At 41.6% G+C, this 13,831-nt stretch overlaps 1 pseudogene; it reads right to left on the reverse strand.

Moving 5' to 3' along the window:
- Positions 1 to 6,013, reverse strand: part of LOC135508776 (cortactin-binding protein 2-like) — a 124,081-nt pseudogene extending 118,068 nt beyond the window's left edge.
- Between the last annotated feature and the right edge of the window lie 7,818 nt (positions 6,014 to 13,831).

The raw sequence follows: 13,831 nt of genomic DNA on the forward strand, positions 1-13,831 counted from the left end.
TACAGAGAAAACGACTTGCTTCTAGCCCAAACAGGTCAAATGATCTGACCCATATTACTGGAGAGGACGGATGGTTGGTTGATGTGCTGTCCTCGAGGCACCTGTTCAGCTGAATGCTAAGTGTAAACTAGCCTCCGGGCCGTAAAAGCAAGGGAAGGAGTGCAGTGTGCACTGAACGCACTCAGTAGAGCTGGGCTGGCGGGCTGGCTTGCCTGACACTGACACGGTACTCTGAGCTATGCCAGCTGAATCACTGAAATTAAGACCAATTTAGAAACGTCTCCGGTGTACATACCCCCTCCCCTCTCCTTCTCTCACTGCTCTATCTCTGGCCTCCTTCCTTCCATCTCGCTCTTGCTTTCTTTCTGCCCCCTTCCATTACTTTCTTACATTCTCTTGCTTTTCTTGCCTTCTGAGTCATTTCATGTCATTTCAGCAAGCCATGACACCCACGATCTCAGATGGTTCTGAAATCGTTTCTGTAGTTGGAAACAGGTAAGATTGGCATTCCTGAAACATAATTTTGTTTAAATTTAAGCTAATTAATTACACCCATATTGACCATTTTAATTTATAGGATTCAGATCATATTCAATAAATATATTACCCAACATCAGATGTGTACCAAACATCTTCCTACCAAAGAGTAAGACATTTTTTGTCAGAAACCACCAACGGACCCTCCACACCCCACGCCAATCCCACCCCAACAACCAGTATACAGTATCAGCTCTCTATGTTTGACAAGTATAAAATAAAGCTGTGACTTGGAGTATTGCTTCTTCATACTATGTAATATATTCCCTGTGAATCTGGTGATGTTTTTTTTTCCCTGTTCAGAGAAATTTGTCATTGAAGTTACCATAAAGAAGTGTGGAAGTACCCGTTTTTGACCAGTGGATGCCTCTGTTCCTGCTATACCACCACACTCTATTATCCATTTTAGTGTGCTACTTTGGGTAGAAAACCAATAGATTTTGCTCATGATGAAAATAAACTGTGTGGTCATCCTCACAAGTCAAGTCAGTCCTCCATGAAAGCAAGTCAGTCCTCCATGAAAGCAATTCAGTTTGTCCGTCTCTTAGCAACCTAATACTTCAACCCAACTCCCGTTGAATGGTCCAACAGTGGCAGCTCACTGAGAGGGCTATCACTTTGACTTTTCCTACAAGCCCAAAACTTTGATGGAGAAATGGGCTAGGAATTACCCTAACAAAACAATTCATTGCATGTCAGTATTGTGTTTTTCAACAAAAAGATATATCATGAATCAGCTATATCAGCTATACAATATATATATTATGATATTTACCATTAAACCCAACCCAATACCATTACCATTGTAAAACACTATACAGTGTGTGTTGGGACTTTTACCATTGAAGACCATCACATGGAAACCATTAACTCTTGTAAACAACATAAACATTTTTAAAAAGTCCTCTCACTGTCAACTGCATTTGTTTTCAGCAAACTTAACATGTATAAATATTTGTATGAACATAACAAGATTCAACAACTGAGACATAAACTGAACAAGTTCCACAGACATGTGACTAACAGAAATGAAATAATGTGTCCCTGAACAAAGGGGGGGTCAAAATCAAAAGTAATAGTTAGTATCTGGTGTGGCCACCAGCTGCATTAAGTACTGTAGTGCATCTCCTCGTGGACTGCACCAGATTTGCCAGTTCTTGCTGTGAGATGTTACCCCACTCTTCCACCAAGGCACCTGCAAGTTCCCGGACATTTCTGGGGGGAATGGCCCTAGCCCTCACCAGTCCCCAACAGGTCCCAGACATGCTCAATGAGATTCTGATCTAGGCTCTTCGCTGGCCATGTTAGAACCCTAACCCCAATTTTTCAGTTTTTGATTTGTTAAAAAAGTTGGAAATATCCAATAAATGTCATTCCACTTCATGATTGTGTCCCACTTGTTGTTGATTCTTCACAAAAAAATACAGTTTTACATCTTTATGTTTGAAGCCTGAAATGTGGCAAAAAGTCGCAAAGTTCAAGGGGGCCGAATACTTTCGCAAGGCACTGTATATAACAAATATAATAATAAATATACAATGAGAAACGATAACTTGGCTATATACACGGGGTACCAGTACTGAGTTGATTTGTGCAGGAGTACAATTACATAACATAGTACAGAGAAGCAATACTCCAAACCACATCTTCATACTACTTGTGAAACATACAGAACTGATACTGAATACTGGTTGTTAGGGTGGGAATGGCTACCCAGACTACCCCCCCCCCCCACGCTGCTGCTACTCTCTGTTATTATCTTTGCATAGACACTTTAATAACTCTTACCCAAGTGTAAATAATTACCTAAATTACTTCGACACCGGTGCCCCCGCACATTGACACGTTGACTCTGAATATAGCCGGTGCCACCTGAATATAGCCCAGCTATTGTTATTTACTCCTGCTCTTTAATTATTTGTTGTTCTTATCTCTTACTTTTTAAGGTATTTTCTTAACTTCTTGCGTCGAGCAATCCCGGATCCGGGATGCTATTTATAGCCTCAAGCTCATTAGCATAACGCAACGTTAACTATTCATGAAAATCGCAAATTAAATGAAATAAATATATTTGCTCTCAAGCTTAGACTTTTGTTAACAACACTGTCATCTCAGATTTTCAAAATATGCTTTTCAACCATAGCTTAACAAGCATTTGTGTAATGATAGCTAGCATAGCTATAAGCCTAGAATTCAGCCAGCAACATTTCACAAAAACAAGAAAATCATTCAAATAAAATCATTTACCTTTGAAGAACTTCAGATGTTTTCAATGAGGAGACTCTCAGTTAGATAGCAAATGTTCAGTTTTTCAAAAAATATTATTTGTGTAGGACAAATCGCTCCGTTTTATTCACGTTTGGCTATGAAAAAAACCTGTATCCAGTTATAGCCTCAAGCTCATTAGCATAACGTAACGTTAACTATTTATGAAAATCGCAAATTAAATTAAATGAATGTGCTAGCTCTCAAGCTTAGCCTTTTCTTAACAACACTGTCATCTCAGATTTTCAAAATATGCTTTTGAACCATAGCAAAACAAGCATTTGTGTAAGAGTATTGATAGCTAGCGTAGCATTTAGCGTAGCATTTAGCGTAGCATTTAGCGGGCAACATTTGCACAAAAACCAGAAAAGGATTCAAATAAAATCATTTACCTTTGAAGAACTTTGGATGTTTTCAATGAGGATACTCTCAGTTACATAGCAAATGTTCAGTTTTTCCTGAAAGATTCTTTGTGTAGGAGAAATCGCTCCGTTTTGTACATCACGTTTGGGTACCAAAAAAACCCGAAAATTCAGTCATCAAAACGGCAAACTGTTTTCCAAATTAACTCCATAATATCGACTGAAACACGGCAAACGCTGTTTAGAATCAATCCTCAAGGTGTTTTTCACATATCTCTTCATTGACATATCGTTCGTGGATGTCTACTTTCTCCACTGTATCGCTTGGAAAAAGACGTGCAGTTGAAGATGACGCACCAATTTCGACGGAGGACACCGGGCGGTCACCTGGCAAATGTAGTCTCTTATGGTCAATCTTCCAATGATATGCCTACAAATACATCACAATGCTGCAGACACCTTGGGGAAACGATAGATCGGGCAGGCTCATTCCTTGCACATTCACAGCCATATAAGGAGACAATGAAAAACAGAGCCTAAAAAATCCTGCTCATTTCCTGTTTGAAGTTTCATCTTGGTTTCGCCTGTAGCATCAGTTCTGGGGCACTCACAGACAATATCTTTGTAGTTTTGGAAACGTCAGAGTGTTCTCTTTCCAAAGCTGTCAATTATATGCATAGTAGAGCATCTTTTTGTGACAAAATATTGCGCTTAAAACGGGCACGTTTTTTTATCCAATAATGAAATAGCGCCCCCATAGATGTAAGAGGTTAAAACGGCATTGTTGGTTAAGGGCTTGTAAGCATTTCACTGTAAGGTTGTATTCGGCGCATGTGACAAATAAAATTTGATGTGATTTTGATTGGTGTGGGGTGTCCCTAGCTGGGTTTAATTTGTTTGTCTTACTCATTGGTAGGAAGAAGTTTGGTCCAAATCGGATGTTGGGTACTATATTTATTGAATATTATCTAAATCCTATACATTAAAATGGCCAATTTGGGTGCAATCAACACAAAAAAAAAGAAAGTGCAACTAACAACACAACCGATTTCAGAACAATCTGAGATGGTAGGTGTGGAAACTCCTCTTTCTTGTGCTTTTTGAGGTGGAACGACCCTTGTTCTTCTACCACCACCCACATCTCTTCTCTTCTTCCCATTTCAACAGCTACCTGCCTGTCTCGTTCCCCCCACCCCAAGGGGATCTTCCAGTCAATCATGTCAATAGCCTTTGAGCCTCAAACCCAGAACAGTTATTGTATTTCCTGTGCCCTATAAGAATATGCAAATGCTTAAGAAATGGTCAATTACATATAAACATATATAGAATAGGCGTCGTTCATGGTAAAGTCAAGGGCTAATGGGAGACTGGCCAGCCCAGTGCCTATTCTGCATGAATTGACTGACTGGTCGATAGACAGCAATGGTCTGACTGAACAGAGCACATGGAACCATCCAAGCATACCACAACCAGAGAAAGGTACCACGGACCCCTCCCGCGGGGCAAAATATTGATTAATTTGCACAGAGGGGTAGCAAGCTGCTGACCTGGCACATATGTATGTTGTAACCTGCCTGTCTGCAAGATGAGGGGCCAGTGTGAGAAGTCCCAGATAGATGAGTGTAAACAAGTGCAACTCAGCCTGATTAGTCAGGAGACTGCAGACAAACAAACACTTTCACTAAGATTCAAGATGTCTAATACTGTTCTATTGGTCACAGGTCAAATCTGAAGTATTAGTAGGCCTACAGAATACGGAAAAGGTTTTTTGAGTGCAAATAGCCAAAAATGCTTTATGTTCAGCCAAGTGCTGCTGAATATTGGATTGTAGTGGTTTGGTTTGGGGGTCCTCATAGAATCGCCTATATAGGCCTTTCTTTTCTAACCATAAAGGCAATATTTTTCAAACGCAAATTTGCATGTAGGCTACATCAGTTAACAATATATTCACATTGAAGCCACAATGACACAAAGCACAAACCAACCATTAACATATTTTGTTTCAACTTAGAGCTTTTGATGTATAGAGAAGAATTACAGCATTGTGCATTGAACAACCATCTCAAAAGCAGCGCCCTATATATCGTTGCTTATTCAGAAGACGAGCCAGCGCAAACCTATAGCCTAAATAAATTGTGTTTCAAATGTAAGTTGCCTACACATTGAAACCACCGTTTTAACCACACTGTAACAACTGTATTACAACACCGCAAATCAGTGCTTTATAGCCAACTACGCTTCCCCATATCGGCCGTGCCAACAGACTGAGTTTTTTGAGGTGTGAGAAATATATTAACCCAATTCCTTTGATTTTAATTCTCATAACAGACTTAGATCATATGTTTATAGTCTATTTGGAAAAAAATCTGAGAACCTTTGTTTTGCTGTTCGCTATATTGTCACAAGAATAACATCTTGCTGTTGCTTCAAGATGAACACTCAGGTTCATAGAGAAATGCACCGTCTTTCTGTATTCATTATTCCTGTGCCCGGTGCCTTTATTCCGAAACGAATCATGCAAATATAGAAACATATAGACCTGGCTATAATATGAAAAGGGCTTACCGCTTCGACACTTCCAAGCACTGTTGTTGCCAGTGTTTGTATCGGAGGACGCTGTTCCCCGCTCGCTCCCTCCGACGCCATCTTCCTACTGTAGCGGTCTGCTGGAGTGCGGGCAACACACAGAACATAAAACAACGCATTCAGTACCACTTTAACTACTACGCTGCTGAATGCAAATTTCACATACGACTGTAGCCTCAAATTGTAAAAACACTCGAGAGAAAAATGTGTCTCCGGGAATGAGACAGTCTAGACTAGACCAGACCATGGCATTTCGGGGAGCGCAGGTTGGTTAAGGGCAGTAGGCGTGGACCCTAGGCGTATTCCAGATGAGAATGCGTTCTCAATTTGAAAGGAGGTGCGTTGCGCGGTGGCTAAAGAGTGACAAAACATTTTGTGGTGGGGACAAGTGTAGCCAAGGCTGTGGCCTATTTCTGCCTCAACCCACCATGCCAAGGCTTACAACCTAGGCTACCTCTTACCCTTCCGATGACTGTGTGGAATCGGTGGATGTGTGAATAACATAGCCTGATGAAGGATGGTCTTCATGTTGTGTTGTCATGAGTTATATTAACATGCCGACAGTCAGAGTAACGGTTTCGGCCTATTGGGATAACATATGCCTAAGAATGCACCATAGATACAGTAGCCTATATCATTCACAGTTTTGTATAATTATATCAAATATTCAAAGTGCATAATGTCAGCTAAAATATCCAGGATATACACCTTTTTTACAGGTTATATTTTCCTGCAATTATTACCTCATAGCCTAAACGTTTTTATTACATGTAGGCCCAGAGACCTATAGGCTTGTAATCTAGATCTGTGGCCTGAGATATGCCTTTGGATCGATAGATCATGTATCATTTCTGGTACCATTTATTTCAATGCTGTCAATAATGGCTCTGCAGTCTCGACAGATGATCGACTATTGATATGAATGAGTTATACTGGGGTTTCCAGATGTACCATTTAGGATTACAGAGTTGATCCCTGCTGCCTGATTATTTATTGCCTTGATACACTATTTGGGTCAAATAGCATTGTGATGATGTACAGTAGGCATGCGATAATTACTGACGGGCGTTTGTGTTTGGACTGTTATATAGCTGGTGCCATTGCTGCTTTGAAATTACACACACAGTGGAATACCTTGGTGATGTCACTTCCACAGGATGTCCCATTTCTCTGTTCCACAGACTCTCTTAGCTTCGTACTGTATGTCACAGTTAGAATTAAGTGTGTAAAGTACAGTACTGGGTTGTCTCAATTACCACACCTACAGGTGCAATCAGTGGACAGCTGCCAGTCAGTCTGTGTGCTGTTCATTTAAGATGTGGCCCAGGCCCTTGGCTCGCAGACGTAGCCTATTATTGTCCTGGCTCCTGTCATGCGTCAAATCCAAAACTCATGTCGAAATCAGATGCAGATCGCTGGACATTGCTGGAGATGTCATGCAGAGATAATCTTTTCCATCCATCCCCTTTCTCAATCATGGTGCTGAAGGGAAACGTGTCATTAGTTGGAGATTATGGGGACTGTTTGGATGAAAGGGGCTCAGTGCCTTCAGAAAGTATTTACACCCCTGGACTTTTCCACATTTTTGTGTTAAAGCCTGAATTCAAAATATATTATGTTTAACAATACCCCACAATACCTTATAATGTCAAAGTGGAATGATGTTTTTCAAAACGTTTACAAATTAATTATAAATGAAAGCTGAAATGTATTGAAAAAAATAATATTCAACCCCTTTGTTATGGCAAGTCTAAATAAATTCAAGAGTAAATCTGTGCTTAATAAGTCACATAATAAGTTGCATGGACTCACTCCGTGTGCAATAATAGTGTTTGGCATGATTTTTCATGCACATTGAACACATTGAATATCCCTTTGCACATTGAATATCCCTTTGAGCATGGTGAAGTTATTTACACTTTGGAGGGTGTATCAGTACACCCCAGTCATTACAAATATACAGGTGTCCTTCCTAACTAATTTGCCAGAGAAGAAGGAGACCGCTCAGGGATTTCACCATAAGCCAAGAGTGACTTTAAAACAGTTACAGAGTTTAATGGCTGTGGTAGGAGAAAACTGAGGATAGATCAACAATATTGTAGTGACTCCACAATACTAACCTACAGTAAATGACAGAGAGAAAAGAACCAAGCATTTACAGAATACAAATATTCCATAACATGCATCCTGTTTCCAACAAGGTACTAAAGAAATACTGTAAAAAATGTGGCAAAGCAATTCCGTTTTTGCCCTGAATACAAAATATTATATTTCTGGCAAATCCAATACAACACATTACTGAGTACCACGCTCCATATATTCAAGCATAGTGGTGGCTGCATCATATTATGGGTATGCTTGTAATCGTTAAGGAATGGGGAGTTTTTCAGGACAAAAAATAAATAAAATGGAGCTAAGCACAGGCAAAATCCTAGAGGAAAACCTGATTAAGTCTTCTTTCCACCAGACACTGGGATATTAATTCCCCTTTCAGCAGGTCACTAACCTTAAACACAAGGCCAAATGTACACTGGAGCTGCTTGCCAAGAAGACAGTGAATATTCTTGAGTGGCCGATTTACAGTTGTCGTGTCTGGACTATCATTAAATGTCAAGACTTATTTATATCAAATCAGTTCGCTGGGTTTAATTATTACGTGATTAAACTAATCATGTAAACATTAATTAACTAAGAAGTCAGGGCACCATGGAAAATGTTGAGATTTACAGAGTTATAATTTTCCGAATATAACTCTTCAGATATTCAACATCAGATCAATTAGTCATTCTCATTAATGTATTATTATTACCTCATCAGTTCTCATTACTGAACGTCACAAAACCTTGGATATCTGCATGAACCCTAGCCTAAATCATGAATCAGCGACATACAAATTGGCTTAATTATTTATTTACTAACTAACTAGATAAGCACTCAAAATTACATAACAAACAGACAGTAGATATTTGGGTTACTACATGATATATAGAAAAAGTCCCTAGTGGACAAAGCCGATAGGACGGCTTGGTAGACCAAGGAAAGGGGTGGGGACTGAGAAAGAGCGGGAAATATAATCATTGAAATGTCGGTTGTAGGTATTCTCGTACTAGACTTACGTAATTTATAGCTGCAGAATAGTAATTATACATCTAAGATTTGCTCTTATTCTATAGTGATCGATAGTCTCAGAGTTGAACTATTTCCAGCAGTGTAGCCAAAACTACAGCTGTGTGGTCTAATGGTCTATAGAATTGTAGCCATTCCAACATGGGGACTCGCTCGCTGACTTAATGTATATTTTGTAGGAAGTGGGTTTTATACTCTGTGGAAAAATGGGCGGTTCTATGACACCTAATGTGATGTCTGGGCTCACGGGGGTGTGGCCACTGACTAGTTAATCTTTGTATGAAAATGCATACTCTCATTTAGAAGGTTAACATCACATTCCATCTTTTCACAAGTAGTTTCATGTTTAATCACATACGTTTCACAATATTTAGATGTAAAACTGACAGCTGGGAAATGTACACTTTAAGAGATATAGTTATATGTGTTTCCTGTCCTTCACGAGATCACCAAATGAAGCACACTTGTCACGACTGTCCCTTAAGTGTCCACGGACCATTCCCACATTCTCAAAAGTAGAAACATTGTTTAGTTCTCTCATTTTAGAGATTGGTAGACTCTCTCCCTCAGTACTGCATGGCAGTTTCTACCAGGTATTTATGACCATTGTAAAACCTGACGTGTGAGAGAGAAGGAGAGACAAGGAGGGGGGGACCCACGATATACACCCAAAAGGCCACGTTGTGACAGTCCCCCTCTGGTGGGTTCAATCTTGTGATTATCCTGCAAGTTGCAAACCAACATAAAAATAATGACCACGTGTGTCAGGACCCGGTTTCGAACCTGGGTCTCCAGAGTGAGAAACAGTCACTTAACCAACTGAGCCACGAATAGTCAGCAGAACCCAGAAGATGAGGCAGACAGCAGTACTTAAGACGGTGTATTTAATAAAGAAAAAATCCTTAAATACAAAAAATGGCAAATCCAAAAGGTGGTAGGAAAAGCACAAAAAGGCCTCAAAAGAAACTAACAAAAAATAAACAAAAACAAAAAAACAGAATACCACAAGAGCGTCACCCGGAATCGACAAGAGTACACAGAACACTAGGGCAGGGTGCTAACATACAAACACAGAGCACAGAACTGAGGGAAACTAAGGGTTTAAATACAATTAGAGGAAACGAGGCACAGGTGCAAATAATTAATGGGGATCAAGGGAAAAACATAAGGACAAAAAGCACAATGGGGGCATCTACTGACCAAAACCCGGAACAACCCTGGCCAAATCCTGACAACGTGATGTCCTGGCTGTGGATCATTGTTGCAGTCCCCCTCTGGTGGTCGACCTTGGTAGGCTGTCTGAGAGCGGAGTGGTCCACCACAAGGATGGACAGTGGATGTCCGGTTGGTGATCGCCGTTGCAGTCCCCCTCTGGTGGTCGACCCGGGTAGGATGTCTGAAAGTGGAGCAGTCCAACACAAGGATGGGCAATGGATGTCTGGTTGGTGATTGCCGTTGCAGTCCCCCTCTGGTGGTCGACCCGGGTAGGATGTCTGAAAGTGGAGCAGTCCACCACAAGGATGGACAGTGGATGTCCGGTTGGTGATCGCCGTTGCAGTCCCCCTCTGGTGGTCGACCCGGGTAGGATGTCTACAAGCGGAACAGGCCGACACAAGGATGGGCAGCAGATGTCCAGATTTGGATTGCCGTTCCGGACCCGTCGTCTGGTTGTCCAGACTGGAAGATCTGGGCAATAACTTGGGCAGATGTTAACAACGCACGCACACTCACAAAATATATAATTGCATTTCTTTCCAAATGAGCGGTGTGGTGATGGTGTGGTGTGGTGATGGTTGAATGGTTATATGATGGTGATGGTTGTATGGGTACTTTGTTTATGGCTCTATTGCTTCCTAAGTGTCAAAGGAACTGAAACTTAAAGGTGTGAAAGCATAAACAAAAGATATACAAAATATAGTTATCACAACAATAATCTAATTGGACTGTATTCTACATACTTTCAAGATCTTGGCAAAATGACCCTATGCATTGTCTAATGATCAAAGTTGGGGCTGAAAATGTGTTCTCATTTGTTACTGACAGTTACCCTCTGTGTGTAACTTACTGTGTGTAAACTGTTGACTCCGCACCTGCTGTAAGATATACAAAACAGCTATTTTTAAACCGCTGAAGGGGGCTACTATTCCTGTTGACTCGGCCTAATTGAAAACTGACTCGGGGCCAAATCTGGCTAATCATGTTTAGGCTAATTGGCCGTCCAGTATTCCCAGGGCCAGGCGGAGGCTAGGCTTAGGCGGGTGCAAGGAGGGGGCCAGGGGCATCACAGCATAAACTATTGATATGGGACTGGCCAGGTCTGGATAGTGGGGGTTAGGGAACAGTAGACCTGAGCTGCATCCCAAATGGCTCATTATTCACTTAGAGTGCACTACCTTTGAAATAGGATGCCATTTGGGAGACGTAGACCTACCCTACCTCCCATGGAGGACCCCATGTGAATGGTAATCTAACCAAGCCTTATTTTACATGACGCTCATACAATATGCTCATGCAATGTACTGCAGAACTATTAGCCTTAAGCTGAGGTAAACCACAGCACAGGGGCTTATCTCAAGCTTTTAACAATATAGAAAGTTGTTATGGGATGCTTATCATTTTTTTGCAGAGCAATATTATGATGGAGATAAATGCATCATAGGAAATGTGTTGTCGTACACGTTATATGCAGTAAACAATAACTGGTCCTTAGGCCCCACAGGCTTTAAGCCTTGTGTAATTGATATCCTACCTAAAAGAGGTGATTAAAAGAAGTCCTCATGAATGCCCCTACATATTGACCCAAGATCAGTGTTGCGTTACTAAGGTAAATATTCAAGGAGGGTAAATATGATCCTATGTATGATATGTTTCTAACACACAGTATAAGGAGTGTCTTCCCTGGGGGATGTGAGGACACTCAGGACAGCCCACAGAGGAAGTAGCAATCAGAAAGAGAGAGAGAGAGAGAGAAAGAGAGAGAAAGAGAGAGAGAGAGATAGAGAGAGAGAGAGATAGAGAGAGAGAGAGAGAAAGAGAGAGAAAGAGAGAGAGAGCGATAGAGAGAGAGAGATAGAGAGGCCTCTGTAACTGGAGGTGTGTGGACTGGACTGATAGTGATAGATGAGGCCAGCTATGGGGAACTGACCTGAGGCTAGGCTACATGCCCCTCTTCCTCTCTCCCGAACAAACCCTCTTTTGGGACTTGGCTCACAGTGACTTGCTCTTGGTCGGGACACACAGTAGGCACAATAGTTTCCTGTTGGCAACGAGGTGGGAAGGACTGGGAGGAGGGGTACCAGTGTGCTTGTGCGTTTGGGTCATTCGGCAGACAGACCAGATAAAATGACTCTGTCCCGGATTAATCGCATGTCCTGGCGATACCTTCAAATGGGGAGACACAGAAGGTCCGGATAGTGACTAGTGACCAACAGAAAGAGAGAGAGAGAGAGAGAGAGAGAAGAGAGAGAGAGAGAGAGAGAGAGAGAGAGAGAGAGAAGGAAGAGGGGATGTAGGGAGAAGAGGAGGAGGGGATGGAGAACTGGGCCACATCTCTTCCTGATTGTCCTGAGTGGATGCCAATGGCTGAAGCAGACCTCTCTGTTGCGTCACCACCGCGGCCCGTGGCTGAACAACAGTCACCACTGTCCTCACTGCCCGTGCTTTTTCCTCTCCCTCTAAAACTTTGGGCCAACATCTTCTGTTTGAGGAGCAGGAGGAGCAGGAGGAGCAGGCGAAGCAGGAGGAGCAGGTGGATTAGGTCGAACAAGTGGAGCAGGAGTGTGTTTACCCATAATAGTGCATTTTGTAAATAAGAAATAGTATTTGTCATAGCAATTACCCATTGCAAGATCTACATATACTTCTACAGATCAAAACACAAACTGGTTTGAAATTATATGACAAACCACAAAGGATTAGACAATGAAGACAGGTTGCTAGGGAGATAAACGTGTGAGGCATGCAGCAAGACTGTCAGGGAGAGATCCCAGCATATATTCTGTTTGGAAGGAGGTGTGGAAAAAGTTAGGTCTGCACTATGGCAAGTATGGGCTAAAAAAAAATATGCATACTGTCACATTCACCAGATTCACCGATAGAACAATGAGCCAGATGTTTAATCGGATGTATAAATTTGAAGGATCAGGTTGGCATTTCCACGCACCACCAAATATGGTGATGAGAGGAAGCACAGGGGCCGGCAGTGTGAGAAGATGGAGCGAGATGGATTTTTTCTGACATTCTGCAAATTTTCTCCTCGATGAAACGTTTTATCTCAATACAGTTTTCTGTTACCAAAACTAGAATCTGTTATGAACAGACTTGAATATGTTTTGGACACTTTACCCTTTGCAAAAGTTTCAAATATTATTATTATTTTTTTTTAGAAGTGCAAGGTCGAATTTAATTATTGTACAAGAGCACTTCACAGAGTAGGCGTTGCCTAACAGAAATATGCAAATACATGCTAGAATGCGCCAATAGGATCTCGCTTGCTTGTGCTTGGCTCTGCCCACCTCCTTGCTTGGTCTGCCCACTATGATTAATTTTATCTTATTGGAAACGACAGGCTGTGGTCTATCTTGGGTTAGTTATAAAAACCTTTGCCGAATAGGTGCAGTGAAATGTGATGTTTTACAGGGTCAACCATAGTAGTAGGCACCCCTGAAGCAAATTAGGTTTAAGTGCCTCACTCAAGGGCACATCAACAGATTTTTCAGTTACTGGGCCACAGCTCTAACCCCCTCCCTTGCACCCCCCCAACCACCCACTCAGGCTTTCATATTGACTCCTAGCCTAGGGGTTGTGAATGTGATACTGGCACCAAGCGTCAGAGAGAAAGACACCCTTGTTCAAAAACGGTCCCGACATCAGTTCAAATGGATGTAGAAACTTGATGACTTTAACACCGACATGGCATGGCAGTCAACCCTACCAGGAAGTTACATGTTACAGAC

Source organism: Oncorhynchus masou, chromosome 22 (genome assembly GCF_036934945.1).
Source record: "Oncorhynchus masou masou isolate Uvic2021 chromosome 22, UVic_Omas_1.1, whole genome shotgun sequence".
In the NCBI taxonomy this organism is placed as follows: Eukaryota; Metazoa; Chordata; class Actinopteri; order Salmoniformes; family Salmonidae; genus Oncorhynchus; species Oncorhynchus masou.